The sequence below is a fragment of the Suncus etruscus genome, chromosome 4, assembly GCF_024139225.1.
Source record: "Suncus etruscus isolate mSunEtr1 chromosome 4, mSunEtr1.pri.cur, whole genome shotgun sequence".
In the NCBI taxonomy this organism is placed as follows: domain Eukaryota; kingdom Metazoa; phylum Chordata; class Mammalia; order Eulipotyphla; family Soricidae; genus Suncus; species Suncus etruscus.
In genome coordinates this window covers 68,335,169-68,362,373 of record NC_064851.1, presented here as the reverse complement: position 1 = coordinate 68,362,373, position 27,205 = coordinate 68,335,169, and the positions used below count along the sequence as shown (strand labels likewise).

At 38.9% G+C, this 27,205-nt stretch overlaps 1 protein-coding gene across 1 annotated transcript in view; it reads left to right on the top strand.

Annotated features, from left to right (window-relative positions):
- The first annotated feature begins 700 nt into the window (after positions 1-700).
- The window catches only part of FBXL4 (F-box and leucine rich repeat protein 4), a 70,580-nt gene continuing 44,075 nt past the window's right edge, over positions 701-27,205 (top strand). The window contains exon 1 of the mRNA XM_049771333.1: positions 701-800. The gene's annotated coding sequence lies outside the window, so the exon portion shown is untranslated. The remainder of the gene's footprint in view (positions 801-27,205) is intronic.

The following is a 27,205-nucleotide window of genomic DNA, read 5'->3' as shown; positions in this document are numbered from 1 at the left end:
GTACAGAGGGCGTTTTACTTGTACCAGGCAGGCCAGGGTTTTAATTCCAGCATCCCATAAGGTCCCCAGGACGTGCCAGGAATCCCAGCACGGCTAAATTACAAAACAAACAAGCAATTACAATAAAACCAAAATGGTTTTTGTTTTCTATAATGCTATCTACTATCACATCTATGAATGCCTAAACATTTCAGTAGAGAAAGATAGTAATTAAAGGCTTTCAACTTTGGATTTGGAGAGAGAACCCAGTCCGCAGGAAGCACTGGCATCCGAGACTGAAGTTTTGCAAAGTTGGTTAGTTGTGCTTTCAGAGCAGCGGTAATTTAATTGGCACTTTTTTTTTTTTAATTGGAGGTAATTTGTTCTCCGGAAGCCCTAATTTGCTAACTCTGGGTTGAGAAAGGTCAAAGAAAAAGGATTATATTTCTACAGGGCTAGAAAGGGAGGAAGCAGCAAAGCACATAAAGCCAAAGCGAGGTTATTAAGGAGATTGGGAGGCCAGTAAGGAAGCTCCAGGCCCCAGCCTAGAAGAAAGATTCTAACTAGGGAGCACTCCGCCTCCCCTCTGGCTGGGCACCGCGCGGCGCAGAACAAGCCCCGCCCTCACGCCGGCATGGCCCCGCCCTCGCCCCGCCCCTTCCCCTTCGTCCCGCCCCTCCTCGCGCTTCCGCCGCTTCCTTCCGGGTCCCGCAGGCAGGCCCGGCACCGCCGCGCGGGAGTCTGGGTGCCGCCCCCGCAGCCGGGACTCCTGGTGCCGTCTGGTCGCTGGCGGAACCCTCGCCAACCCCGGACCCAGCAGGGTACGGCCCCTTCCTTGGCTTCTCCCTCCTGCGCCTCTCGGTCTTCCTCCTCCGTCTCTGGGGCGGGACCGGGGCGGAGCGTCGGGCTTGGTGGCTGGAGCCCTGGCGCGGAAGCCCGCAGGCCCCAGCTGCTTCTGGTGGCTCTCGCGGGGAGGGACCCCGGAGTGCCGCCTCCGGTCGTTCGTCGGCTCCGCCGATCGCACCCGTCGGGCTACGGCCCTGGCACCCGGCTTCAGGGCTTGTTGACACTTGGGCGTCCGCGGGCCGGGCTGCCCCTCCGGTTCCCTGCGGGTCAACAGCCCTCCCGGCTGCTTGTTGCATGCAGTGCTGCTGCTGCTGCTGCTGCTACTGCTGGAGTCCTCTGCATCCCTGGGCGCGTGGGCCCCGGCCTGTCTCCTGGGCTGCCACCAAGAGACCTCACTGATAAATTAATTGGTTTCTGTGGTCAGAGAGGACCTTAGAACGAGGGAAGACGACGATCCACTGGGCCTCTTCTGTCTGTCTCCCCTTGCTTCCCTTGAAAGTAGTTCGGTTTAACCTGGGTTTTGCAAATAATGTTCCTTGTCTCCAAGCCTAGGTATCTTATTCATTCATTGAAACACTGGAGTGATTCAAAGTCAACAGTTGAGCGAAACCTGTAGGGAAGTAGTTGCTGCAGGTTTTATTCCCTGGGGGGAAACTCACTTACTTCCCTCTTGTCTAAGTTCTTTAATGATAATACAGACGGGGGAGGGAAGTGGAAGAAGGGACTGTGTACTTGTTTTTGGCTAAGTGCATCACCTGATAACTAGGCCCGCTCGAATTTCAGAGTTGAATGCTTTCCTCCTCGTTTTTCTGGGTCTTCTCAGAATCTAGTTTTTCCGCGCCCAGCTTTTTCATGCTCTTCTCTTGTTACTTGGCTTGAAATCTTTCAGCTCGGTGTAATGGTTAATTTATTTTTAGTAAGAGCACAGTTCAGTAACACTGTTGAATCCCAGTGTAATGTACTTTGGACATACTTTTTTTTTTAATCTTTTGCTAACAAATATGCCCAGTTAACAGGGTAAAACGTCTCTTCCCTTTTATTTGCTTTTAGGCTCCTCTTCATTTTCTGGTAATCAACTTTATTTCAACTTAGTGGATTTTAGGTCTTTACAACATGAACTGTATGTAAATCTTTGTTATGAGTGCTTTAAATGGACTGATATTTGGGATTGAAATTATTTTGGGGTAAATCATACCTGGTGGTGTTCAGGGGTTATTCCTGGCTCTGCACTCAGGAGTAACTCCCAGCAGGATTGGGGATTCGGGGACTACATGAGATGCCAGGAATCAAAGGCATGTTGGCCCAGTGCTAGGCAAGTGACTACCTGCCGTGCTATCCCTCCAGCCCTGAATTTTTGTTTTGTTTTGTTTTGTTTTGTTTTGGGGTCACACCCGGTGTCACTCAGGGGTTACTCCTGACTATCCGCTCACAAATTGCTCCTGGCTTGGGGGAACATATGGGACGCCAGGGGATCAAACAGGTCCGTCATAGGCTAGCAACATGCAAGGCAAATGTCCTACCATTTGCACCACCACTCCTGCTTTTTTTTTTATTTATTTATTTTTTATTTTTGGGCCACACCTGGTAACACTCAGGGGTTACTCCTGGTTATGCGCTCAGAAATCACTCCTGGTTTGGGGGAACCATATGGGATGCGGGGGGGGGGGGATCCAGTCGCAGTAGGTAAGTCATAGGTTAGCACCTGCAAGGCAAGCGCCTCACCGCTTGCACAACCGCTCCGGCCCATGAATTCTTTTTTTATGTCCCTCAAATATATTTTAATTCTAGAAAGGAAATTAGCCCCGCCCCTCCAAAATAAACGTTGTCACTAACACATTGTTTTTGGTCAGAGTTTTTATTCTAATGATAACCAATACTGTATTTACTTTAGGCTCTGGTTCTTGGGAAACTTTTTCTTCATTCTCTAGATTCTTACACTATGACGTTTTTTCTTATCATTATTTCTTAATCAGTATAGTAGATATTTACGTAGTACTTACTTTGTATTGGGCACTTAGGTAATCTTGAGATGATTTGAAATACATACTATCTTAAATATTTTAAAATACATATGATGCCATTCTGTATTATGGATTTGAGTATTGGTGGGTTTTAGTTTCCAAATTTAATCTTCCAGGATACCTAGTACTGAGTATATCCAGTATTTTAATATCCATTTATTTAAAGAGTTTGGCTTGTAAATTTCATTAAGTTTTTGCTATTGATGTTTTTGGTTTGGGGTCCACACCCAGAGATGCTCAGTGACTACTCCTGACTCTGCTTTTTGAATCTCTTCGGGCGTGCTTGGGGGGGCCAAATGGGATGGCATAGATTCAACCATGCTAGGACTCTGGGGAATCAAACCACAGTCTGTCCTAGGCTAGCGCTTTCAAGGCAGATACCTTACTTTACCTTTAGCGAACCTCTTCAGCCTCTAGCCACTTGTATTCTTATTTATATATTTGTACATGTATGTATTTGGGAAGGAGTGTTGGACCATTACAGCTGTGCTCAGGGTTTACTCCTGATTCTACACTTAGGGATCACTCCTGTCAGGATTTGTAGGACCATAGGCAAGCTTTCTACCCATCGTTGATCCGTTCAGCCTTATCACTGAGTATTTTTTGAGTGAACATATTTAGTTGAAGGAAGGTGCTCTCTAGTTTTTTTTTTTTTACCCTGCCTCTGCATTACCTGCATTTGAAATGTTTTAGCTTCCATTTTCCATGGTCCATTAAATCATTATTATTGAATAAATCTCATTTTCTCACTTAGAACTTGTCATGTAGACTTGTTTTTCAAAATTGTACATTGAGAAGCAACTTGATCCAAAATATGCATGTCTTTTGGTTTTACTTCGGTAGGTGTGTGGTTTTTCTCCTTGTCAGTCACAATTCAATGTGTTCATGTGTTCTCTTCCTTCTCATAGCAACTCAAAGAAATCTGTACTGATAGAAATGACAATACGGAAAGTCCCAGTTCCTTTTATATTTTCAGTATGCCCACTGGATGATAATAAGTCCAACTTCAACATTTTAAAGTGTTGTTATAATAGATAGTTAAAAACTTACTGTATTCTAAGGTAAATATTTAAAGGGGACAAAGATAGGACAGCATGGAAGGTGCTTACCCTGCATGTGGCTGACTCAGGCTTGATCCCTGGCACCATATATGGTCCCTTGAGCCCTACCGGGTGTGATCCTTGAGCACAGAGCCAGGAGTAAGACCTGAGTACAGCCAGATATGTTCTTCACCCCACCTCCTGAAAATCTTATTTATTTTTTTGTTTTTTGGACCACACCCGGTGACGCTCGGGGATTACTCCTGACTATGTGCTCAGAAATTGCTCCTGGCTTGGGGGGACCATATGGGAAACCAGGGATCAAACTGCTGTCTGTCCTCGGTCAGTCGCTGGGTCACCGCTCCAGCCCAAAATTTCTTAGTTTTAAAGTCATATAGTGCAGAAATAGCCAGTGAAGAAATGGTGGTTGTATGTCTACCTACACAGTAACTCTTCTGTAGAGATCATTTTTGATTAGCCATTGGTTTTCTTTTTTTTTTTTTTTTGTGGTATTTGGGTCACACCCGGCAGTGCTCAGGGTTTTTTCCTGGCTCCGTGCTCAGAAATTGCTCCTGGCATGCACGGGGGACCATATGGGACACTGGGATTCGAACCGATGACATTCTGAATGATAGGTAAATGCCTTACCTCCATGCTATCTCTCCGGCCCCGCCATTGGTTTTCTTTCCTTCCAGACATTAAACACATGTGTGTGAATAATTTTACATTTGGTGTTTTTTTTTTCACTATAAGTGGCAATGTACTATATATCATTTCCATGACTTCCAGTTAGTAATAACTGATAAACACCAATCTGTCAGTGATCACATTTCTTAGTCTGTTTGGAGGATTAACTAATTCCCTGTTGATATTTAGGTTGTTTGAAATGTTGTTCTGTTACAAACAAAACTGCAGTAACCATCTTTTAATGCATATTTCTGCATTTTCTAGTAATTGCTTATATATTGAATTACTAGGTCAATGGCTACATGTTTTAATTTTTAATAGTGCTATATTTTTCTTCAAAATATTTCTGTAAGAGTATATTTATATATTTTATAAGAAAATTGCTACTGCCATATTGCCAGGAATTGTCAGGGATCTTGGGTTTCACTCTACTGTAAAGCCATTTCACCCTATTTACAAGTCTAATGGCTGCTTTAGAAGACTTGAGACTCCTGGGATAGAGACAAAGTTTGACATTAACAATGGCCAAAGAATCACTTTTTTCTTGTACCACTTCTTGAGCTCAGATTTCCATAGGATATGACCAAGATTCTGGCATGTTACAGATTGTAGTGCTGGAGAGGAACTCTGATTTTAGGGAGCCTGAAACTTTGTATTGGCCTGCAGGCACATCTGTGTAACTTTTGCTCCAGAGAGAGATTACCTTAGTTTTACTTGATTGTAAATTAGTATGCTCTCTAATACTTCAGTGGGAGACTTCTCTTTATCTTCTAAAAGTGTTTGCTATATAAACATCCTGGGAAAGATAGTTTTCAATCTGTTTTACATTGTAGATTAGAACCTCTGTAAAAACAGTTAGTTGAGAATCAGTGGTCAGGAATAAAGTGTCCCTAATGAAAAGACATGAAGACATGTGGACATAAGAATCATCTCAATAACTAGTAAATAAAACATTTCTTTTTTTTTCTTTTTTTTTTTTTTTTGGTTTTTGGGCCACACCCAGCAGTGCTCAGGGGTTACTCCTGGCTGTCTGCTCAGAAATAGCTCCTGGCAGGCACGGGGGACCATATGGGACACCGGAATTCGAACCAACCACCTTTGGTCCTGGATCGGCTGCTTGCAAGGGCAAACACCACTGTGCTATTTCTCCGGCCCAATAAAACATTTCTTACATCTTGGCAACTATATTAAAAATACTATTTTAGGATCTGGGCGATAGTACAGCAAATAGGGTGTTTGCCTTGCACAATGCTGACTCATTAAGCCTGCCAGGAGTAACCTTTGAGCACCATTGGGTGTAGCCCCAAAACAAAAATACTATTTTATTACTATTTAAGTTTTGCATTTCTTGAAATGAGTATTTGTAAATGTTTACTAGCCATTTCTATTTTATTTATTTATTTTTAATTTTTTTATTTGGCCACACCCGTTTAATGCTCAGGGGTTACTCCTGGCTAAGTGCTCACAAATTGCCCCTGGTTTGGGGGGACCATATGGGATGCTGGGGGATCAAATTGCGGTAGTGATCTTTCCTTGGCTAGCGCTTGCAAGGCAGACACCTTACCTCTAGCGCCACCTCGCCGGCCCCTTTTTTGTTTATTTTATTTTAATTTTTATCTTTTTAGGCCACAGTCATTTGACGCTCAGGGGTTACTCCAGACTATGCCTCGGAAATCGCCCCTGGCTTAGGGGGATCATATGAGACCTGGGGGATCAAACCACAGTCCATCCTAGGCTAGCGCTTATAAGGCAGACACCTTACTTTAACACCACCTCTCCGGCCACTAGCCACTTGTCTTCTTATTTATATATTTGTTCATGTATTTGGGAAAGGGTGTTGGACCATTACAGCTGTGCTCAGGACTTACTCTTGATTCTACACCTAGAGATTATTCCTATTGGGGTTTGTAGGACCATAGAGGTTCTGGAGACTGAAATTGGGCCAGTCATGTGCAAGACAGGTGCCCTTCCCACTGTGCTCTCTGCAGCTCCATTGTTTATATTCTCTACCTAATTTTCTGTTGTTTCTGGTTTTCTTGTTGATTTATTAGTAGTAATTCTTTATCATGGTTACAATTTGGTATGCCATTTGTTGTTATTTCATATAGTCCATTCCTTTAATACTGTTTCTGAGAGCTTTGCAATATATAAATTTTTAATGTGTATGTTGTCAGCTCTATTTTTCTGCTTATGGCCTCATATTTTTCTTTAAAAACCCCACATATTCTCTTGTTGGATATTTTGTTTCATATATTTAGATGTAGATATTAAACATGGCTCCTGATATTCCATATTGACTTTTCTAAATGTCTATACTCCTATTTTGACAAGCTGGCCTTTTTCTTTGTTTTGATTTCACACATTTATTATAAAATTTCACATACTTATTTTCTCAAAATTGGAAAAATTGGTGGATATATATATATTTTTTTTGCTCTGGTGATTTTTGTCTTGGAGTTTAAATAGTCTTATTTATAAGACTACTACTGGTATGCTGGTCTTTAGCAGTACTGGTAATACTGATACTTAGCAATACCAATATTGCTATATTCACCAATTTTGTGTTTACAAGATATGTCTTCATTATCTATATATACATACACATATAATATGTATGTACATACATACTACATAATGTCTTTATTACCTATATACATATATAATATGTATATACATACATAATGTCTTAATCACCTATAAAAACATACATAGATATGTATATTAGCTATATATACATACATATACATTACCTATATATACATGTCATATATACATACAAGATATGCCTTCATTACCTGTATATCATTTTCATTTATTCTATATTGTCATTATTTATCTTTACTTACCTCTCTCATATAACAGAAATACATAACTGGACTTTTATTTATCCTTCCAGTGTTCTCTTAGAGTTAAAGGGTGTTTTTGCATTAGAAAAAAATATTATTTTTGATTAATATATTCATTTTTTTATTTTGGGGACATACCCAGCAGTGTTTAGAAATTATTCTTGGTGCTGTGCTTTAGGATTATTTCTGGCTCTGCTTGGTAAACTATATGGACTGCTGATGTGATCAATCCTAGGTTTATAAGATACAAAGCAAGTACCTTAGCCCCTATACTGTCTCTTTGGCCCAGTTATTATTTTTAAAAATTTAAGATTCACATTATAAGATATAATACAGAAATATCCTATGTGTACTTAGGAATCACAAGTATGGAGTGGTTCTTTGGAGACATATTGCATAGCTTAGCACAGTGTTACACTCAGGAAATTGATGTTGGTTCAATCTACAGATCAGATTTTATCAACTTTGCATGCATCTATGCTTTTGTGTGTATTTAGTTCTCTGAAATTTTATATAGATCCATCACCAGTCAAAATACAGAATAGTTGCATAACAAAGGCCTCTTACAAAATGTTTCTCTTTTAATAGAAACATTTGCCTATTTATACTTTTACTTTTTTCTCTGCAAGCTTGGAAATTCTAAAGCCATGTATAATTTACCTTCTTTGGACCTCATACCTCTGTTTAATAAGATGAAAAGTTCTACTTTTACTACGTTATTGATTTTTTTAAATTTTCTTTCCTTTGTACTTTTATTTTTTCCCTCCAAATCATTCTTTTCAATTTAAATAGTACTGTATCTACTAACTGTATCTGTAATGATTTAGATTTTACTGGTTACTTCAATGTATGCCTTATGCTATTAAAAATGATTGTAATTCTGTTGATTTTTTGACTGGGGTACTTTCTTCAGTAATTTTTTTTGTTTGTTTTGGGGTCACACCTGGCAGCACTCAGGAGTTACTCCTGGCTCTGTGCTCAGAAATTGCTCTTGGCAGGCTTGGGGGACCATATGGGATGCTGGGATTTGAACCACTCTCCTTCTGCATGCAAGGCAAATGCCTTACCTCCATGCTATCTCTCTGACCCTTCTTTAAATTTTTATATTTTTTTTGTTCTTCAGTAATTTTTAAAAACCCTTATGTGATGTATAATTGCCTTTCCAGAAATTTATTTTATTATTTTTATATGGTTAGAGTTTGAGTCACTATTTTCCTTTAGAATGTCTAAAATATTACATTATCTTCAAACATTAACTTGAATTCCATAAATTTGTTTCTCCTTAAATTCATTTTAAGTTTATTGCATCAGTTTTTCTAAGTCTCTTTTTATTTAATTGTGAGCTTTATTTTGACCACTGTTTTTAATTTCCAAGAACTTAGAAACATTAAAATTTTTTTTTAAATTTAATTTACTATTAAAAGAGCATGCATCACATAGTTGACATAGTTGATTATAATATATTTGTTTCCAGATAAGTGAAGAAACATTATTTTTAAAAAAAAGAAGGAAGGGCCGGATATATAGCATGGAGGTTTTTTTGTTTCTATTTTTTGTTTTGTTTGTTTGTATTTATTTTTTGTTTTTGTTTGTGTTGTTGCTTTTGTGGGGGTGGTTTTGGCTGCCAGGTCTCCCAGAAGTAGGAGAAAGCAGGGAAGGCAGAGAGGGAAGTGGAAGTGGAAATGGGTAAGCTACCTGCACTCACTCCAAAGAAGTCCTGGTGATACAAATACTGGCACCTGAAGTTTGGTCAGATTTGTATCTATGCAAAAAGTTCTAGAGGAGTTGTAGAGCTATTGGCAGAGCTGTAGTTATGGTGAGAGGGCCCATACTCTCCTCCTGAGATTGCCAGCATCCAGCTGTATGGCCATGGATGAAAATCCATGATTTTCATGGCTTGGTTTATATCTCTTTCAAGAACAGATTGAGTCTGAGGAGCAGACATCTATTTAATATTATTTTAATTAAGGGCCAGAGCAATAGCATAGTGATAGTGGTTGGGGCGCTTGCCTTGCATGTGGTTGACCCAGGTTTGAACCTCACCATCTCATAAGGTCTCCTGAGCCCACTAGGAGTGATTCCTGAGCACAGAGCCAGGAAGTAACTAACCCTTGAGCACCACTGGGTGTGACCCAAAAGACACACACACAAAAAAGATAATTAACATTTAAAAACTTTTGTGTTTTTTTCTTTAACTTTACTTGGAGATCAGTTGTTCTAATTGTCCTTGGTTTCCTGGTAATTTTAAGATGTTAATTTTGACCATATGTAATGCATTTCTATGCCCATTGAGTTGTTCCTGGTCAGGAATCTCTCTGTTGTTACTCTTCTCTTTTTGTAATCAGAGAGTTCCTTATGGCCACTTGAGTGAGTAATAAAAGGTCTAACTTCAGTCTTTGCCCTGAGCATAATGATATTCCAATTAGATCTTTCAATGTGTGCTTGTCAAAATCAGTGTATAAACCTATGATGTCCATAATTAAGCTTTTAAGTGACACCAGATTTCCAGCTTGATTTTATTTGATCTGTAACTAAGATTGGGTACTAGAGCAATAATACAGGAATTAGGATGTTTGCCTTACATGTAACAGACCCTGGTTAGACCCCTGGTATCCCATATGTTTCTCCAAGCACCATTTGGAGTGACTCTGAGTGCATAAGTAGGAATAATCCTTGAGCATTGCTCTGTGTGGCCTCAAAACAACAAATAATAGAGCCAGAGCAGTAGCACAAGCAGTAAGGTGTTTGCCTTGTCCACAATACCTTAGGAAGGACCATGGTTCGATCCCCCAGTGTCTCATATGAATCCCCAAGCCAAGAGCGATTTCTGAGCACATAGCCAGGAATAGCCCCTGAGGGTCACCAGGTGTGGCCCCAAAACAAAACAAAACAAGATCCAAAAAACAAATAATAAAACAACTGTTAAAAACAAAAGCAAACTGCATAGTTCCTTTAAGAATTCCTTTTATGTAACCTGTTTATAGCCATTGAAGTCAATCACTGTTTTCTCCTTTAACTCTAGCAAACATGTATCTATTTGCCTTTCCATGGTTTTATCTTTTTTAGAGTGTCATATAAAAGAGATTTTTGTACTAATAGATCTTGGGTATGGCTTTTAAAATTATAAATGTGTTTTGAGAATTATCTGTACAGAGACTGGCACACATCACAAAGAACAAGAACAAGACCAGTGCTGGCATGAATTCAGGGAGAAAGTGAATCTTATTCACTGCTGTTGGGAATGCCAACAAGTACATTTTTTGGAAAACACTATGGATATTTTTCAAAAAACTAGAAATTAAGCTTCCATATGATCCAGCAATACCGTTCCTAGGGATATACCGTAGGAACCCAAAAACACAATTCAGAAAAGCCCTCTGTGTTTTTATGTTCATTGCAGTACTATTTACCAGAATTTGGTATTTGGCCAGAATCTGGAAGCAAAACAAATGCCCAAGAACAAATGTGTGGATAAAGAAACAGTGGTGTATCTACACAGTGGAATACTACGCAGCTGTTAGGAAAATGAAGTCATGAAATTTGCTTGTACATGGATGGATATGGAAAATATTAAGCTGAGTAAAATGTGTCAGAGTGGAGGGATAAACATAGAATAATCTCACTCATTTTAGAGATATAAGAAAAAAAGATATTAAATAATAATATTTAAAGACAGTAGAGATGAGGACTAAAGGACCAGTCCAGGGTAGGAAGCTTGCCACAAGTAGTGAAACATTGCAGTTAGGGTAGAGAAGGGTCCCTAAAACAATGATAATTTGAACTGATTATGCCGGACAAGAACTGAGTGCTAAACAGATAAAATAATATGCACGGTACCCAATACCATTAAAAGGAAAAAAAATGGGAAACAAAATATGATTTACAATATGAATAGTTTGAAAGTTTGATTAAAGATGGTGGCATATTTGTCACCAGAAAAGCAGTAGACCACTTACCAACACCATCTTCCCAGCAAAAATAAATAAAATAAAAAATAAATTTGTCTATTAAAATAAAATTGTCTATTAAAATAAAATAAAGAAATAAATAAAAAAAATAGATTTGTCTCCTCCACCAAGCTCCCAAAGAAAATAATGGCCTCCAATACTTCCCAGATAATCTGGTCCTTGCTGATACCTTTCTCTGGCATTCTCAGAAAGTAGTAGAGGTGGGGCTCAGCTTTCTGCATGAATTACTGCAGCCTAATTCTACACCCTCCGATAAAAGGGTCCCCAGCTCTGCTACTTAATCTTATCAAACTTACAGGCCACCAAATTTATTTTAGATCTAGAAATTATGTACCACGACCACATGTGGCAGTGCAGCACCTCAGTTTTTATAGTCGTGTCACCCAGTGGCATCAGAAGAGGCCTGACAGAAAGTTACTTATAATCTGCCAACCCGATCACTAATCCAGGAGGCTCAGTTTGCACCAATTTAAGACATTGATATCAGTAACACCATGGAGAGGTGTAACAGTCATTTCACAATGACCTTTGTTTAGATTTTGAGTACAAAGTAACCTGAGGTAAGTTTGTGCTTTTGTGGACTCAGCCTATTGGTGGTGGGTGGGAGATCAGGGGCATTGGTGAAGAGTTCACACTGGAAGTGGCGTTGGTTTTTGAACATTTAATTTCTGAAAGGATGTTGGCTTTATTATCATCTTATTAAATATTTTTCTCTTATTAATACTGCTAAAATTGCCCTTAAGCGGATATTCTCCAATTTTTAATAATCTTAGTTTTAAGCATAACTAGCATAGTTACTGTATCTGTTTAATTAGAAACATAAATGTCACCTGTCCTGGGTGAATGGGCTTGAAGCAGGGCACCACAAGTATTAAGGGAAAAAAAAAAAAAAGAGAAAAGAAAAGAAAACAAGACAGCCTTAAGAGAAAAGCATGGAATCTGGGGCCCCAGCTTCAAGGACTGAGAGCTTCTTTTCCTCCACATATAGCAGGGATCTCAAACTTGCGGCCCTTGGGCCGTTTGCGGCCCTCCATACAACATTTTGTGGCCTTCAAATATCGCGGTATTCATGATTATTCGCTTACTGAATAATTGCAGTAAAAATCGCATTAGTTAGGAAAAAATCGCATTAAACATTTGCATACCCCAAGCAGTTCTGTTTGTGGTATGCAAATGTTTAATGTGATTTTTTGCAATTTTTTCTTACTAATGAGATTTTTTATTGCGAATATTTGGTAAGCGAATAATCGTGAATACTTTGCGCCTAGCGCAGACTTCATTTCCACTGCTCCTGCCCGCTGTCCCTTGCATTATTGGAGGCCTAAGGGAGAGAAGTTTATTACAGAATTAGATTTTGTCATACCTTCATCATGACTTCATCAAAGTCTACAGTGAAGAGAAAGATTGATGACGAGCACAGACAATTTCAGGAAAAGTGGGAGACGCAGTATTTCTTTGTTGAGCACAGGGGCATCCCCACATATCTTATTTGCTCAGAGAAAGTTGCAGTGCACAAGGAATAAACTTGGAATGCCATCATTCAACTAAATATGCTGAGGAATGTGCAAAATATTAAGGAAATGAGAGCGCCAAGTGGGTTGCCAGTCTAATGAGGCAACAAGATTTCTTCAAGAAAGCAACCAAAGAGAATGTTGCATCAGTTGAAGCTAGTTACATGGTTAGTGAGATGATTGCTAAGGCAGGGAAACCATTCACAGAAGGAGAGTTTGTTAAAAAATGCATGTTACAGGCTGCAAGTATTATCTGTCCAGAAAAGAAAGGTCAGTTTAGCAAAATCAGCCTTTCTGCCAACACTGGCAGAGTGCATTTCTGACATGACAAGTGACATTTATCATCAACTGTGTGAAAAAGCCAAATGTTTTGATGCATACTCTGTTGCTCTTGACGAGGGCACAGATGTAACAGACACTGCACAGCTCACAATTTATGTCCGTGGTGTTGATTGCAATTTTGAATTGACAGAGGAGTCACTCACAATAATTCCAATGCATGGCCAGACCACCGCTAATGAGATATTTCGGCATCTGTGTGATGCCATTGAGAATACAGGTTTGCCATGGAAGAGGTTTGTTGGAATAATAACCGATGGAGCGCCATCCATGACAGGGAGGAAAAATGGACTGGTGGCACTTGTTAAAAAAAAACTTCAAGAGGAGGGTGTAGAGAAGGCCATTGCTCTTCACTGCATTATCCATCAGCAGGCCCTTTGCAGTAAATCCTGCTGGGTGACAATGTGATGTCTGTTGTTGTGAAATGCATCAACCAAATCAGATCCAGGGGCTTAAAGCACAGGAGGTTCCATGCTTTTTTAGAGGAAATGGAGCCAGAATATGGAGATGTACTCTATTTTACCGTGGTACATTGGCTCAGTAAGGGAAATGTCCTGAAAAGATTTTTTGAGTTGAGACAAGTGAAAGCCTTCATGGAGAGGATGGGAATGCTGTTTCTGAGTTGAGTGATCACAAATGGCTCATGGACTTAGCTTTTCTTATTGATATCACACATAAGCTGAATGTATTAAACAAGATGTTACAAGGCCCGGGGCAGCTTATTAGTGCTGACTATGACAACGTGAGAACATTCTCCACAAAACTTGTGTTATTGAAATCCCAGCTCTCTCAGACAAACCGTTGCCATTTCCCAGCATGCAAGGAACTTGTGGATGCAGCCATTCCATTCAGTGGTGAGAAATATGTTGATGCTATTTTTAAGCTAGAGAAGGAATTGGATCACAGATTTGCAGACTTCAAAAAGCACAGAGCCACTTTCCAAATTTTTGTGGACCCCTTTCCTTTGATGTGCAAGATGCCCCTTCTGTGCTTCAAATGGAGCTCATTGATCTGCAATGCAACTCTGATCTCAAAGCCAAGCTCAGGGAGATTAGTGGAAAAGCAGACATGCATGGGAAATTTTTTGAGAGAATTGCCCCCCAGCTTTCCTGAGCTTTCCCGAATGTTCAAGCACACCATGTGCCTTTTTGGGAGCACATATTTGTGTGAAAAGTCATTCTCCACATTGAACTTCAATAAGTCAAAGTACAGGTATAGACTTTGAATGATCATCTTCAAGCCATACTGAGGGTCTTAACTGCTTCCTCCTAAAGCCAAATGTGGTTCAGATTTGTGAGAAGAAGGCAAAAGACGCCATGTTCAGAAGAACTGTTCATGATCTTCACTCAATGTTCTATTGATGTTCAGAAGAAATAATTAAAACTGTTAATAATGACGTTTGAGGACTTTTTTTTTTTTTATGAAATCTCTTATGTGGCCCTGCCTCACCCCGATTTTGCCTCCTGTGGCCCCCAGGTAAATTGAGTTTGAGACACCTGACATATAGTATTTATTGTTCATGGCTAATTAGCATAAGAAGGAGGACTGGCTATTAAATGGCTAATACCTGTCTAATGCTAATCAAAGCTAAGTGGGTCTTTACATCTCAAAAAGGGGTATGTATCAAGGGGGAAGCTAATGCAAAGTTTTCTGGATTGTCTTCTTCTAGGAAAGGTGGCTGGACAAGAATCAGTATAGGAGACCCATCATTAGAGTGTTCCCTAAGGGGGCAGACATTCTAGTAATTAGAATTTAGTAATTAGAGTCCTTAAATCACCTCTCTGACTCCCCAGACTGTAAACTAAACTTAATCATTTCCTGTATATCTTCATATCTTACATTTTTGTTTTTAGAGAAATCTTTATTTACTTAATCTATATTTCCTTAAAATTACATTCTATACATTTTTTTTATAGGAGTCAAAGGAATAGTACAGTTGGTAGGGTGCTTGCCTTGCTTACTGTGCTGGCTTGGTTGATCCCCGGGATCCCATGTGATTCCCTCTGAGTATCACTAGTAGTAATTCCTGAATGCAAAGCAAGAAGTAATTCTTTGAGCATTACTGGATGTGCCCCCCAAAACAAACAAACAATAAAACAAAAACAAAAATTATTTTTTTATGTTGGGAATTAAACCTGAAGTAAGCTCTATCACTAAGCCACATCCCTATTCTGATTGTTATATTTTTTAAGTATTGAATCATTCATTTCTCTTACAAATAAAAGTTGCTTCTAAAATGTTCCCTAAGTTTAGATATGCCTATTTAACATCTAGGAGGAGAAAATGTTCTTCAGAAATAAGTGTTGTCAACCTCTATTTTAAATTCGCTTTAAAACTCCTCTGTCTCTTGATTTCTGACAAGAACTTTTCAAGTTTGACCTTTTAGGCACTTCTTGCTTAGTACTTGCTGTTTATTCCTAATTTCAGCAGAAATTTAGAGAGCCTACTCGGTTCCATACTTTGTTGTATTTGAAATCTACTTTAGTTTCTGGAAGAGAGTGGTTCTCCTTCCACATTTTAGGAGTTTAAGATTTGCCCTCTCTCTTTTGGACTTTCTTACTTGTTTTATTGGCCTTCTGCTGTTCTGTTTGTCTAAGTTTTCAATCATGAATGTGGTTAGGAGATTGTTATCCCAGTTTATCCAATTAATTCTGAGAGGGAGGGAAGGGAAGGAGGAAGGGAGGGAAGAAGGGAGGGAGGGGGAGAGAGATAGAGAAGAGAGACAGAAAGGAGAGAGGAGAGAGACAGAGACAGAGAGAGACACACACACAGAGAGAACAGGAACCACAGAGGTAGGCAGGGAGAGGGCAGGAGGGAAACTAGGTACATTCATATGGTGATGGAAAATATGTACTGGTGAAAAGTGTTGTACATTATATTGCTGAAACTCAATCATGAACAACTTTATAACTATCTCATAGTGATTCAATTAAAGTATAAATACACACACATACAGATATGTGTATATATACATATATATATATATATATAAAAATGAGCACTCCATGTTTTGTTGTACCTTCCTGATGAAAAATGTAATCATAACATAAGGGCCTGGAGAGATAGCACAGTGGCGTTTGCCTTGCAAGAAGCCAATCCAGGACCTAAGGTGGTTGGTTCGAATCCCGGTGTCCCATATGGTCCCCCGTGCCTGCCAGGAGCTATTTCTGAGCAGATAGCCAGGAGTAACCACTGAGCATCGCCGGGTGTGGCCCAAAAACCAAAAAAAAAAAAAAAAGTAATCATAATAAAAATCTTCTAAATGGGGGCCGTGAAGGTGGTGCTAGAGGTAAGGTGTTTGCCTTGCAAGCGCTAGGGTAGGATGGACAGGGGTTTGATCCCCCGGCGTCCCATATGGTCCCCCCAAGCCAGGGGCGATTTCTGAGTGCATAGCCAGGAGTAACCCCTGAGCGTCAAAGGTTGTGGCCCAAAAACCAAAAACAAAACAAAAACAAAAACAACAACAACAAAAAAAAACCAAAGAAACTTCTAAATGGAGATCAATTTATTTCAAGAAAGGGAAAGAAACAAAGTATTAGAACTGGAACTGCATCTATCTTTAGAGTCCTTACTGACAGCTGTTACATTTTTTTTTCAGCAAAGTACATTGGAATGAAAATGATTATGACACTGGAAATAGGTTGCGTTTGCTTATACCAAACCTTTGCTCCTCTCTAGCATATCTTCTACCAGAACAATATTAACCTACCTTTGGTCTAATATTATTGCCTCTTTTGGCCCATCTCTTCCCTCTTACTTTTAACTTATGCCTTTTTAATAAAAGAGTTCACTCATTCAGAATTTTTTCAGTTCTCTATCATCACCCCGAGGTTTTAACATAGACTTAATGTTAAAAAAATTGTTATAGTTGAGAAAATAGCTTTCTTTTACCTCTCCAATCATCTCTTTCATGAATCTTTCTTTAATTTCAATCAGTTTCTTTGTGGCCAAGGTCAGGTCTCTTTTATGTATTCAAGGGCTGCTTTTGTACTTACAGAAGTCACCACTTTTTACATTCTCTTTCAATGTAAAATTTTAATATGTATACTATTCCTTATTGGATGACTTCAAAGAAGGTTATACGTTTGATTCATACCTATTGTGTTTCAATTTTATTATCATTTCTTTTCTGTATATCAAGATATGGAATACTTTTTGCCTTTTTTTCTGGATTGGGGTCATCTACATATGCCTGAGTCACTGGTTTCATCTTTGTGTTCATTTACAAACTTGTTCAATTCTCTTCTGCCACCTACTCTGCTAGTTTCCAAAATAGAACAAATGTTTAGTGAGCATATATTGGCATATGCTAGGCCCTAAGGGTGTAGTTATAATTAAGACAGTCTCCGAACTTGAGGAATTCATAGACTGTTTGAGAAATGGCTCAGCATATAAGAAATGACACACAAAAAAGTAAGAGTAGAGAAAAAGTAGTTTGCATTTATTCTTTAAAGGAAGTAATAGCATTCCAAACAGAGAAGGAGTATGGAAGGGCATACCAGCATGACCCATTCTCAGTGGAATTGCTGAAGATAAAGTGGAAGTGCAAAAGCATCCATCCAGTTGGGTGAGAGGTCTGTATTTTGGTGGGTCTATGACAAGAGTGGTGAGTTTGTGGAAGTGGAAAGAGGTGAGAGAGACCAAAAAGTGAGAGAGACCAAAATCTACATTGATACATAGTATCATATTTCCTAAAAGAGAACCTTCTTTTGACGGTATATGTGTACGTTTGGGAAGAATGAAGGCGAAGGATATCCAAAGATGAGACATATGAACATGTGATAACATAAAAGTTGCTTCAAGACTTTCAGATCAGTCTCTGCAAATGAGCAGCATTCACCGGCATCTCTAGTGTTTTGGAATAATCTGAAGGAATTGTATGATTGGGGCACTTTTTTGGCTCTAAGAAAGTAGCAGGAACAGAGTAAAATTTCGTTTCTGAAAAGTGGATGTTGGACCAAGTAGAAGGATGGGCATCTCTGCTCCAAATAAGTTCAGAAAGAGCTTAATCTGAGTTTCAGTTAGTGCATACATTAAAATATAATTACACTCTTTTTTTTTTTTCCTGTTTATTTTGGGCCACTCTCAGAAATTCTCAGTGCTTACTCCTGTCTCTGTGCTTAGGGATCACTCCTTGTGAGACTCCAGGGACTATATGTGCTGCTGGAAATTGAGCCAAGTCTGTTGTCTGGAAAGCAAATGCCCTATTCTCTGTACAGTCTCTCTGACCTCTAATTCCATTCTTTTTAAAGATTTTTTTGGTTTTAGATTGACACACAGAGGTGCTCAGGATTTGTCCCCAGCTCTGCACTCAAGGAGCCATATATAGGATACCAGGAATTAATCCCAGATTCACTTTAAGCAAGGCAAAATTTCTACCTGCTATACTATCTCCTCAGCCTATTTCCATACATACTGATATATATATATTGGTTTTGGGTCACACCCAGCAGCACTCAGGGGTTACTCCTAGCTCTAGGCTCAGAAATCACTCCTGGCAGGCTCGAGGTGGGGCACAATATGGGATGCCGGGATTTGAACCACTGTCCTTCTGCATACAATGCAAACACCCTACCTCCATGCTATCTCTCTGGCCCCATTTCCAGTGTCTTGATTTCTAGACTTAATCAGTCCTTTCTTCAAAATAGTGCCTCTTAGGGCAAGAGTGATGGCATAGCGGTAGGGCGTTTGCCTTGCACATGGCTGACCTAGGACAGACCTTGGTTTGATTTCCCGGTGTTCCATATGGTACCCCAAGCCAGGAGCGATTTCTGAGCAGATAGCCAGGAGTAACCCCTGAGCATCATCAGGTGTGGCCCAAAACAAAACAAACAAAAAATAGTGCCTCTTGATCACTTTAATTAGAATATAGAAATAGCCTTAATCCTTAATTTGTTACTTTTGGCACTGTGCTACAAACCTGAAACCTTTTTTCCTCTACCATTTCATTGACCTGTAAGGTCACTTTGCAAGTAAATATCCTATTTTCAATTCAGTACATACCCGTTTTGTTTTGCCTGTTTTTCTATTTGTCATGTCTTTTTAATAGAAGTTGAAAATCCCTTTTTGAGTTTTCAACTTGTTTTCTAGGTTCTTTCATCCTATTGTGAACCCAGTCTTTCTGTCCTCCTGTCTCAAGTTCATTCCTGTCGTCTCCTTTTATTTCATGAAAGTCCTTTTTCTTCCCTCTTCCTCTGCCTAACCACAAACCATCTCTGCAGTTTCTGCCATCCTGCTTCTCTCCGCCTCATCGACTCCCTGTCTCACTTCAAATCTCAGTAGAAAACATATGTTCTCCCTTGTCTATGCCTCTTAATTTCTCTTTTCCACTGTTATTGCTTTATCTGTAGTTGTATTATTTAACTTTGTTAAGCATTTTGTAATATGAAAGATGTGTTTGAAAATAAAGTTGTAGTGGGCCAGGGAGATAGCATGGAGGTAAGGCGTTTGCCTTTCATGCAGAAGGTCATTGGTTCGAATCCCGGTGTCCCATATGGTCCCCCGTGCCTGCCAGGAGCAATTTCTGAGCATGGAGCCAGGAGTAACCCCTGAGCACTGCCGGGTGTGACCCAAAAAACACACACACAAAAAAAAAAAAAAAAAAAATAAAGTTGTAGTACAATAAAATCAAGTCCTATAAAGCAAGTTGTCTCCCAAGGAGTATGAAACTCTCATGATACAAGTTAAAATGGCTTTTGTGTTCTATTATTGTGCATTATGAAAAGTTCAGTGTGCTACAGAGAATTTCTGATTTCATTATCATTTTGACAAGTAATTAAACAGTCAATAAAATAAAGGTCCTATTTTTAATTCTGACTTTATTAAATATAAAAATAATTGTAATTTCTGAGAGCCTTAAAATTTGTTTTGAGTACAATGTAGAACAGTTATATTTGATATCAATCTTTTGAACACATATTCTGTAACAGTAATATTTATATATTTGTACCAGGTGGGAAAATCATTTTGTCTTTGAATCCCTTTATCCTCATAAAACAATTATTATATCTTTTACATTTGGTTCATTGTCCATTGGGATATTTTATGTTATCACAAATTGTCTTCATAATTTGGCAGAAGTCCAGACAGTACATGGACAATTTGGACTTCTGTGTTAGTTGTTGCTGCCCAAATGAGTCTTGAGACTACAGCTCTATTCCCTTTTCGGCTTCATTTCCCAGGGAAAAGTTGAGGGAGCCATTCATTTTTTTCCGTATGTTCTCTTCCTCACCCCCATCACTTGATGTGTCTTCTTAGAGATTGGAAAGGAGTTTGGAGTCAGTGAAGGATGTTAACAATGGGTATGATTTCCACATTTTTCTTTTTATTTGAAATGTAGTTTTCAAATAAAACCTTGGAAAAGGATATGTATATGTATATTTTCAGTATACTATATACTTTTTTTCTTCTTTATTTCACAGAAACTAACTTAAAAGATGATTGTTATCTATAGAGGATAAAACAGAATATTCACTTACATTTCTTTTTTAGATAAGAACTTGTTAGTTTCAGATTCACATTCATATATGTTGTGTAAATTTTTACATAAATAAAACTTAAAAAAATTAGGTCACCCTATTTTAATTTTAATTAAATTTTAATTTTAATGCTTTAACCATAATCCACCCTAGTAAGAGTTGATTGGGAAACTATTGTAGTGCTTGTTGCTTAGCATATTAAGGATTTGATTTAACAATTTGAATTTTTTTTCTAAAAATGATTTTGTAAATTCCTATTGAATAACATTTTGTAGCTGTACTTTGTTTTATAAAATTTTCACTTTCCAGTAATGCAGTTTTGTAAGGAAGGTAAAATTAGCTTAGCTGAAGTAATTCTCAGATATCTGTCGAGTAGGAGTGATGTGACTATCTAGTCAAGCTCATCTACTTTGGCAGATGATTTTCTGACCTTAAGAATGGGCCCGGAGGGCCCAGAGAGATAGCACAGCGGCATTTGCCTTGCAAGCAGCTGATCCAGGACCAAAGGTGGTTGGTTCGAATCCCGGTGTCCCATATGGTCCCCCATGCCTGCCAGGAGCTATTTCTGAGCAGACAGCCAGGAGTAACCCCTGAGCATGAGCACCTCCGGGTGTGGCCCAAAAACCAAAAACCAAAAAAAAAAAAAAAAGATTTCCAGGAATAAAATTATTCTAACTGTTGACATGAGTATTATATTTTTTTATTTCCTGACTTTTATTTTTAAATGTAAGTTTATTTCATTAATTTTTAAGAGCCCTATGAATAGCTAAAGCAACCCTTAGGAAAAAGAAAATGGGAGGCATCGCTTTCTCTAATTTTCAATTGTACTACAAATCAGTAGTCATTAAAACAGCATGGTATTGGAATAAATCAGACCAATAAATCAGATCAATGGAATAGATTTGAGTATTCAGAGAATGTTCCCCAGACATATAATCGGCAAGAAACACAAAATGGAGCAAGGAAAACCTCTTCAACAGGTGGTATTGGGACAACTCTTCAGCCATATACAAACAAGCAAATTCAAGCCTCTAATGCCATGCACAAAGGTCAAATCCAAATGGATTAAAGACCTTGACTTTAGACCTGAAACTATAAGTTATATAGAAAAAATGTAGGCAAAACAATCCATGATACTAATGGCATCTTCAGGGAGGAAGGAGCACTGTCCAAACAAATGGAAGCAGAGATAAACAAAGGGGACTATATTAAATTGAGAAGATTTTGCTCTTCAAAGGAAACAATTAAGATAACAAAGGCCACCTATGGAATGGAAGAAACTATTTATGTAATACCCATCTGATAAGGGGCTAATATCTAAGATTACAGGTACTGACAAAACCTGTCAACAACAGCAACAACAAAAAGCCATCTAACCCCTTCAAAAAAATGGGGAGAAGAAATGAACAGACATTTCTTCAAAGAAGAAATACAGATGGCCAAAAGTCAGAACAAAAGATGCTCCATGTCACTAATCATCAGGGAAATGCAAATTAAAACAACAATGAGGTTTCTCACTCACACACATCACACACACACATACACACACACACACACACACACACATACACACACAAAACAACAACAACCAGTGCTGGTAGGGATGTGAGGAGAAAGGAATAAAAGAATGTCTGGTTCATTGTTTTTCGAAAACAATATGGATATTCCTCAGAAAAACCTGGAAATTGAACTCCCATATTATCCAGTAATACCATTCTTAGGGATATACCTTAGGAACACAAAAACACATTACAAAAATGCCCTCTGCACACTTACGTTCATTGAAGCACTATTTACAATAGCCAGAATCTGGAAACAACACAAGTGCCCAACAACAGATGAATAGCTAAAATCAACTGGTACTTCTTTTTTTTTTTTTAATTTATTTAAAGGAAATAAATCATGTAGCTGACACAATTGATCATAAAACATTTGTTTCAGGAAGAACAAAGGCAAAGTTATTAAAAAAAAAATAGAAAAACAGGGCCGGAGAGGATAGCATGGAGGTAAAGTGTTTGCCTTTCATGCAGAAGGTCGGTGGTTCGAATCCCGGCATCCTGTGTGGTACCCTGAGCCTGCCAGGAGTGGTTTCTGAGCACAGAGCCAGGAGTAACCCCTGAGCGCTGCCGTGTGTGACCCAAAAGCAAACAAACAAACAAACAAAAAAATAGAAAAACTAACGAGATGGGAGAAAGAAAAGGTTCAGTAGTAAGTATTTTTTTGAAAATCATTGAATCACCAGTTAACTCATTAAAGGCCTAGCAGAAGGTTTAATAAGCTTATGTTCTTTTATTTTTTTTCCTTTAAGGATAAGAGTTAAAGAAGTACAGCAAAAACAGTGTTAGAGTGGCAATTGTTGTTTGCATAGGCACAGCAAAATATGGGGTACATGGAAAGGAAACACCTTGGCTTAAATACAAAGAGACCTTATCCCTGAAGTTTTCTGGCATAAAACCATTTCTTTTTTTTTTTATAATATGTATTTTTTTTTTATTTAAACACCTTGATTACATACATGATTGTGTTTGGGTTTCAGTAATAAAAGGAACACCACCCATCACCAGTGCAACATTCCCATCACCCATGTCCCAAATCTCCCTCCTCCCCACCCGACCCCCGCCTGTACTCTAAACAGGCTCTGCATTTCCCTCATACATTCTCAATATTAGGACAGTTCAAAATGTAGTTATTTCTCTAACTAAACTCATCACTCTTGGTGGTGAGCTTCCTGAGGTGAGCTGGAACTTCCAGCTCTTTTCTCTTTTGTGTCTGAAATTTATTATTGCAAGAATGTCTTTCATTTTTCTTAAAACCCATAGATGAGTGAGACCATTCTGCGTTTTTCTCTCTCTCTCTGACTTATTTCACTCAGCATAATAGATTCTGTGTACATCCATGTATAGGAAAATTTCATGACTTCATCTCTCCTGACAGCTGCATAATATTCCATTGTGTATATGTACCACAGTTTCTTTAGCCATTCGTCTGTTGAAGGGCATCTTGGTTGTTTCCAGAGTCTTGCTATGGTAAATAGTGTTGCAATGAATATAGGTGTAAGGAAGGGATTTTTGTATTGTATTTTTGTGTTCTTAGGTTATATTCCTAGGAGTGGTATAGCTGGATCGTATGGGAGCTCGATTTCCAGTTTTTGGAGGAATCTCCATATTGCTTTCCATAAAGGTTGAAGTAGATGGCATTCCCACCAGCAGTGGATAAGGGTTCCTTTCTCTCCACATTCCCGCCAGCACTGTTTGTTCTCATTCTTTGTGATGTGTGCCATTCTCTGTGGTGTGAGGTGGTATCTCATTGTTGTTTTGATTTGCATCTCCCTGATGATTAGTGATGTGGAGCATTTGCATAAGACCATTTCTAGGCTCCAGGCATACTAGGTTGTCCAACCCAAGTCATTGTAGTGCCAATAAACCTTTTTTTCCCCCCACAGTCACTGTTGTTGGTGTCAGGTGTCTGTAGTTAAAGATCCTGGAATCTGTGCATATCCTACATTGAAGTCAGGATGATGTGGAGAGCCCTCTAGTTTCACCTCACAATTAGAGGGCAATGCGTATAGCTCTGCCCTGAGAACAGGTAGTTGTTGTTTGTTATGTCTTCTGGGTGTTAAGGGAACTCTCTTTGGAATAGGTCAATACCGGGGTAGGGTCTTTCCTGGTAGAGGATTGCTCTCAGGTGATGTTATAGACACAACTATGGTTGTTTTGTAGATGGCATCCTGGTTCAGGGGTGAATGGACAATGCCTGTTCTTCTGAGGCCTGAGCCATGTCATTATGACAATGTTCCAGGTATAAGGTCCCACTGCATTACAGGCATTTGTGTGTTCCTATCTGTATTAGATAAGAACTTGCCTGTATTATAGTATTTTTCCATTTTAATGTGCTTATGCAAAAGCGGAACAATGCCTCATGGTGTTATTGGTGCATATGCAGACTGCTGTAACAAGTCCAACAATCGCCATAACTTGGTTCTAGCATAAGCTCTAAATCTAGGGACTCTTCTACCAGAATTCCTTATTGAACAGATCACAAAGAGAAGAATAGACAAAACAGTGGGGGAAATTGTCACAGTATAAGAGAATATTCAGTAAGGGTGATAGCTGTTAAGGGAATACATATAAGATTTCAAAAGAAATATACGTGTCCCTTTTATGTCTTAAAATAGTCGGGAGTGTGTTAAATCTGGTGCATCACTTTGGTCTGTGATTTAGCCTGTGCAGTCTGATAAACTGGTACTTCTACACAATGGAATACTCTGTACCTGTTAGGAAAATGAAGTCATGAAATTTGCCTATACATGGATGGACATGGAGACTATTCTGAGTGAAATGAGTGAGAGGGAGAGGGATAGCAATAGAATAGTCTCACTCATCTGTGGGATATAACAAAAATAAAAGACATAGAGTATGTTAATAGTATCCAGAGAAAAGAGATGAGGGCTGGGAGGATCAGTCCATGAAATGAAACTTACCACAAAGAGTAGTGAGCACAGTTAGAGCACTAATTGCACTGAGAACTACCATGACAATGATAGAGAGAAGCTGTATGCCTGTTTCAAAGACAGGCAGGGGTTAAGGAAGGAGGGAAAACGGGAACATTGGTGGGAAAGTTACACTGGTTAAGGATGGCTGAAATCCAACTAGGAACATTTCTGTAACCATAGTGCTTGAATGAACTATTAAATAATTTTTTTGAATATCACCCTCTTAATTTACCTGGGGGGGTCTTTTTTTAAAAAATATATATGGTAAAATAAAGCTTATACAATTAAGACTTTTGGTGTTAAGAATATGAGATTTATGTAAAAATGTTTTTAATTTCAGTTTTTGGCACAAGTGAGGTGTTTAAAGAAGTAATATAACTAGATAATATTTTTGCCATGTTATTACATGATCTATACTTCTGGACAGGATGTTACTATGTTCTGAAATGAATCATCAAATAACTTATAAGCACTAGTAACTTAGACTGCAGAAGTCCCTTATTTTAATATATACCTTGTTGCTTGTTCAATTTTTCTATCATTTCTCATTCTTGGAATGCAAGTTCCTTCACTTAATGAGTCTGCCTCCTGGTTGCCCTTTCATTGTGGTTCATTTTCTCTCACGGTCTGTAACATTTTTACTGTGTTGGCTGCTTTGTAATGGTTTAGTCTGACCCATGTTGTATTAACAATTCTGCAAAGAGGTTTTCACTTGTTCCTACAAGATCCTACAGTTTTACATATTAAGGGTTACATTTTCTTGCTTTAAATGCTTTTATAAGCATATTCAAATTTTGCTTTAAAAGTTTGTTTGGTGGGTGGGGGTGGGGAGCTGAAGCATTGGGTAGGACATTGCCTTGCATGCACACAGCCAATCCAGATGCAATCTTTGGCATACTGTGTGGTCCCCAGAGCCTATCAGGACCAGCCCCTGAGTATAGAGCCAGAAGTAATCCCTGAATACTACAGGGGGTTCCCTGCAAAAGTTTTTTTTTTAAATTGTTTTGCAGGCCACACCTGGCTCAGGATACTCCTGACTCTGAGTTAAGAAATCACTCCAGGTGATTCTTGGGGGACCATATGGGATACTGGGAATTGAACCCCTGTTGACTAAATGCAAGATAAGCACCTTACTCTCTGCATTATCTCTCCACCCTTCAGGCTCCTCTTTAAAATATTTTTTAATTTTTAAATATAATCACCATAAATTACAGACTTGCAAAGTTATGTATGATTGAGTTTCAGGAGGAAAATTTTCCAACATAAATATTTTCACCCATGTCCCAGTCTCAACCAATGTCCCAGTTTCCCTTCTGTCCCCAACCTCTTTGGCAAACATCCCCCCTCCTTTTAGGTTTGCCCTAATTATCGTTTGCCCTACTGTTACTGATAGAGTTTAATGCATGACATTTACCTCCTTTCAGCACCTAGAGTGACTGCTTTGACTGATTTTTTGTTTTGTTTTGTTTTGTTTGGCCACACCCGGTGACACTCAGGGGTTACTCCTTGCTATGTGCTCACAAGTCATTCCTGGCTTGGGGGACCATATGAGATACCGGGGAATCGAATCGCGGTCCATCCTAGGCTAACGCTGGTAAGGCAGACACCTTACCTCTAAGTGCCACCCTACCGGCCCTGACTGCTTTTCTTTATCATTGTCTTTGTGGTCACTGGCAAACTTCTACTAAGGTAGCTTTTCACTTTGGACACTAATTTTTTCCCTACTATGTTTCCTTATATCATGCATATGAAAGGGATAATTGTATCACAAAATATGCTTTTTTTTTTTTTTCTCTTTTTGGGTGGTGGTGGGTGGTGGTGGTGGTGGTGGTGGAGTGGTGGTGGTGGTGGGTGGTGGTGGTGGTGGTGGTGGTGACAAAATATGCTTTCTAGATCATATCGATGTAGCAGCAAAATTTCATGACTTCTTTTTCTTATGGCCAAAAAGTATATCATTGTACCATAGTTTATCCAGTCATCTAACTTGGATTCTTGGAT